Source organism: Penaeus monodon, chromosome 42, assembly GCF_015228065.2.
Source record: "Penaeus monodon isolate SGIC_2016 chromosome 42, NSTDA_Pmon_1, whole genome shotgun sequence".
NCBI lineage: Eukaryota > Metazoa > Arthropoda > Malacostraca > Decapoda > Penaeidae > Penaeus > Penaeus monodon.
In genome coordinates, this window is record NC_051427.1 from 13838157 (window position 1) to 13843156 (window position 5000).

Genomic DNA, 5000 nt, shown 5'->3' on the forward strand with positions numbered 1-5000 from the left:
GCGTGCGTGCGTGTGCGTACGTGCGTGCGTGGGTGTGTGTGCGTGCGTGCCTACGTGCGTGTTTGTAGTATAAACATAATACAAAACACAACAACACAAATAACTCGTAAGTGCATCCATACCAACTCACTAATGGTCATGAAACAAACAGCAGAGGCACAAACTTACAATATAGTATATAGGCCTACATTCAATCACTTCCCACCATGCAAAAGTACAAATAAAAAATATTTTCAATTACAACATTACATTACACACTCACTCACCAAGTCACTAAGCCTAATTCGCACTTGTCAGAAAAAAATAAAAATAAAATAAATAAATAAAATAAAATAATAAAAAAAGACCAGAGTTATATGCAATTGAAAAGAGGAGAATGGTGTGTGTTTGTATACGTATGTGTATATATACATATACATATACATATACATATATATATATATATATATATATATATATATATATATATATATATATTCTCCAAGGTATGTCCTTCCTTCGAACATAATCTTCTATACATCAACCCCCCCACCCCTTTCCCCCTCTACCCCAAGGTTATCGCTTATCTGCATCTCCCTCCCCCTCTTTCCCCATCCCCCATCACCCTCCCTCTCCCCCATCTCCCCCCTCACTCCCTCCCCCACCCCCTCCCCCCATCACGCAACAGTACACCTCGTCAGCGCCTCTCGCAGTCACGCTCGGAGGCGCCCTGGGAGAGAGAGGAGAGTCACGCACCGGCCGCGTCGCCTGCAGTGTGGTGATTTAGGCGCTGATCACTTCCTGACCGGGCTCTTCTCACTTCCTTTTAGTCCGGACCTTCCGGGGGGGGGGGGGAGGAGGAGGAAGAGGAAGAAAGGGGAAAGAGAGGATGTTGACGAGGAGGAAGGAAAGGGAGGAAGAAAATGGAGGTGGATGAGGAAGAGAAGGAGGAAGAGAAGGAGGTGGAAGGGAGGAAAAGGAGGGGAGGAAGAAGGAGGAAGAGGTGAGAGGAAGAGAGGAGGAAAAAGGAGGGGAGGAGGAAGGAGGGAGAAGGAGGTGAGAGAGAGAGAAGGAGGGGGAGGGGAAGGAAGAGGAGGAGTGAGAAAAAAGAGAAGGAAGGAGGGAATGGAGAAAGGTGGGGAGGGGATGTAAAGGGAGAGAAGGAGGGGGGGAAAAGGGGAAAAGGAGGAGAGAAAGAGAGGAAGAGGAGAAGAGGGGGAGGAAGGAGGAAGAGGAAGAGGAAGTGGAAGAAGTAAGGATGAGAAAGGGAGGAGGGAAGAGGAAGAGGAGAGAAGGGAGAAGAAGAGGAAGGGAAAGAGGAGAGGAGGGAGAGAGAGAGAGAGGGAGAGAGAGAGAGGAGAGAGAGAGGAGGGAGAGAGGGGGAGAGAGAGAGAAAGATGGAGAGAGAGAGAGGAAGAGAGAGAGAGAGAGAGAGAGAGAGAGAGAGAGAGAGAGACGAAGAAAAAAAAATGGAAAAAAGGGGGAGGCGGGGAAAGAGAGAGAAAGCGAAAGGGGTGAAAGAAGAGACGGAAGGAAGAGGAAAATGAAGTATGAGGAAGGAAGGAAAAAGTGTGGAGATCGCGTAGGCGGGGGGGAGGGATACTATGTGGGTACGTGTCTGTGTGTGCGTGTGTGTGTGTTCGTTTTCGTGTGTATGCGTATGTATGCATGTGCATGTGCATTCGCGTGTGCTTGTGTGAGTATAAACTGAACTTAGTACTATTGTTTGTACGTGTGCCTGTCCGTGTACGTGCGCAAGAATACATGCAAAAACGCACACGATTTTTAAACTCAAAATACCACTTCAGTACCAAGAAAAACCCTAAAAGTTTAACCTCTTTGAAGACATCTTAAGAAAACCACTTGCTTAAAATTCCTCCCTAATTGCGAATATACAGACCGGGTTCCGTTGCTCTTTCAGTTGCAATGTTCTTTTTCATTTCGTTATAATGCACTTAATCTATCAACCAAAAATTCATATAATCGCCAAAAAAAAGGATATTCGATATAACACTTTTCACAAGAGTATATCCACGTCAAAAGTCACTTCAAATTCACGTCATTCAGTCGTACTATTTTTTCATTTCTTATCATTAAAAAAAATAATAATAATAACAATCATTTCACCAAACAACAGATAACATTTCATCACCTCATTCCTTAAATGACAAAACAAAAACAAAAATAAATAAATAAAAATTAAATAAAATTCTCTCACATTGAAAACAAACGCGCGGAGCAAGTTCACTGAGGAGCGCGGGAGCAACGGCGCAACGCAACCTCTCCCGCCCACAGCACCAAAGCGCACTGACGTCTCGCATTCCGTTCGGCGGACGAGACGAGACAGAGTTCCTGCGCGAATCCAGAGGGAGGGGGAGGGGGGAGAGGGGGGGATGGGGGAGGGAGGGGAGAGGGGATAGGGAGGAGGGAGGAGGGAGGGAGGGAGGGAGAGGAAGGGAAGGAGGGAGGGAGGGAGGAAGGAGAGAGGGAGGGAGGGAGGGAAAGAGGGAGGGAGGGGAGAAAGGGGAAAGAAGGAGGGGGGGAGGGAGGGGGGAGTTATATATATATCTGTATGTGTATGTATATACACATTTATGTATACATATCTATATATATGTATGATATATATATGTATATGATACATACATATGTATTTTATATAAACACACGTATATACACACATAGGAAGTATAAACTCCACAAAAGTGCCTCATATATGATCAGATACGGTATGCAGACACCTTCCGCGCCGACTTTCAAAATCTTCTAAACTCTGAATTGAAGAAAAAAAAAAAGATATAGATAAAAGTCTCCAAAAATACTGTACGAATGTCACCGTAGAAGATCGGAACTTGAATTATATCTTACGAATGTATGTGGTATGTACATAAATAGCATAGACCATATATGTATTGGAATACGAGATAGAGAGGAGAGAATGATAGATGATAGAGAGACAGAGAGAGAATATATTTATTATATATAATATATAATATATATATGTATATATATATACATATTATGAGATAGATAGATAGATAGATAAATCATAGGAGATAGATTAGAGAGAAAGAAAAGACGAGAAGAGAGACGAGATGAAGAGAGATGAGGAGAGAAGAGAGATAGAGAAGATAGAACCGAGATTGAGAAGAGAGAATGACTAAGAAATTAATAAAGAAAGAGAGAGAGAAATAAAGTGAAGGAGAGACAGAAAGTAACAGAGAACGAGGAAGAGGGAGAGAAATAGTGCGAGAGAAGGAGAGAGAGAGCAACAGAGAAAGCAAAAAAAAGAAAAAAAAAGAACGACAGAGAGCAACAGAGAAAGAAAAGAGAAAAAAGAAACAGAGAAAGAAACACAGAAAAAAGAAAAGAGAGAGAAAGAGAGAGAGAGCAACAGAGGGAAAGAGACGAAACTGCACATACCTTCTTGGACATTCTTCAAAATGGCACAGCCTTAACCCATTATTTTCCACCATAAGAAGAGATATTGAACTCTACATTCTATAGAATACAATAACCTCCTGATGCCCCTCTCAGCTGTGACGATACGAAGACAAAAATAAAGATTCTGGTACACTTTTTTTTTTTTTTTTGTAAGAATGTTTGGATTTCTAAGATTTTTTTAAGATTTTTTTTTCTTTCACTTCCTCCTTTTTTATTTTTTCTTCTTCTTCCTCCTTCTCTGCTTATTGTTTTCTTCTTCTTCTCTTCTCTTCCTCTTTCCCATCCTTCATATACTCCTGCTCCTAGTTTTTCCTCCCCCTTCTCCTCTCTTCTCCCTTTCTCCTTCTTCTCCTCCTCCTCCCTTCCTTTTTTATCTCCTCACTCCTCTCTCTTCCTCCTCATCCTTCCCTCCTTTCCTCCTCCTCCTCCTCTCCCACTTCCCTCCCTCCCACCTTCCCCCTCCCCCTCCCCCATAGTCACGCCCTATGAAGGAACAAAAATAAAAATAGAAAAAAAAATATATATATATATAAATAAAAATGAAAATAAAAAGATAGAATAAAGCGATCTGTTATGAAAGCTAAATGACACGCGGCGTCACGCTCCTGGGTCTGTTACTTGTCCTCTGTACACACGCTCACACACACACACACACACACACACACACACACACACACACACACATATATATATATATATATATTATATATATATATATATATATATATATATATATATATATATATATATATATATATATATATATATATATATATATATATATGTATGTATATCTATCTATCTATCTATCTATCTGTGTGTGTGTATGTGTGTGTGTTTTTTTCTGTCATGTGTTTGTGTGTATTTTTTCAATTTTTTGTCATGGAGAGAGAGAGAGAGAGAGAGAGAAAGAGAGAGAGAGAAAACATCAAACTTCAAGTGAACTAACAACATTTTCCTCATTCTAGATTTTTTTAATGCACAGGTAAGAAAGAGTTATTATTGTTTTAAAATAACTTGATGTTCTCGTAATATTTAATGATATAAATGGTATTCATGTCGCAATGGTGTGATGGTATCTTGTGGTATCTTATGGTAATTTTTTCTAATGTTATCTGATGGTATAATAATAATTTTAATGATAATGATGATAATAAAAGCAATAATCATCGTTATTGTTAAAATAATGGTAATAATAGCAATAATGATAAAAATGATAATAACGATAATAATGATAACAATAATAATAATAATGATAACAATAATGATAATAATAATGATAGTACTACTAATGTAGATAATGATAAAATAATAATAATAATAATAATAATAATAATAATAATAAATAATGATAATTATTTTAATAATAATAAAAAAATAATAACAAGAATGACAATTAACTGGTCCAATAAACAAACTGGTCCCTGGGTTCTGGCCAATCCACCCACAAATTTCTTCTCACTTTCTTATCACTAACCAAGAAACCAAGAAACTAACCAACTAACCAAGAAATCAAGCAAGATCTGAAGTTTATAAACCCTCCTCCTTTATGATTAATAAGACCGATAACAAAGAGA

The 5000-nt window shown here is 39.0% G+C and overlaps 1 long non-coding RNA gene across 1 annotated transcript in view; it reads right to left on the reverse strand.

Annotated features, from left to right (window-relative positions):
* The window catches only part of LOC119599045, an 86154-nt gene extending 83877 nt beyond the window's left edge, over positions 1-2277 (reverse strand). Inside the window, exon 1 of the long non-coding RNA XR_005231053.1 lies at positions 2198-2277. This is a non-coding gene — a long non-coding RNA (uncharacterized LOC119599045). The remainder of the gene's footprint in view (positions 1-2197) is intronic.
* Positions 2278-5000: the final 2723 nt, after the last annotated feature.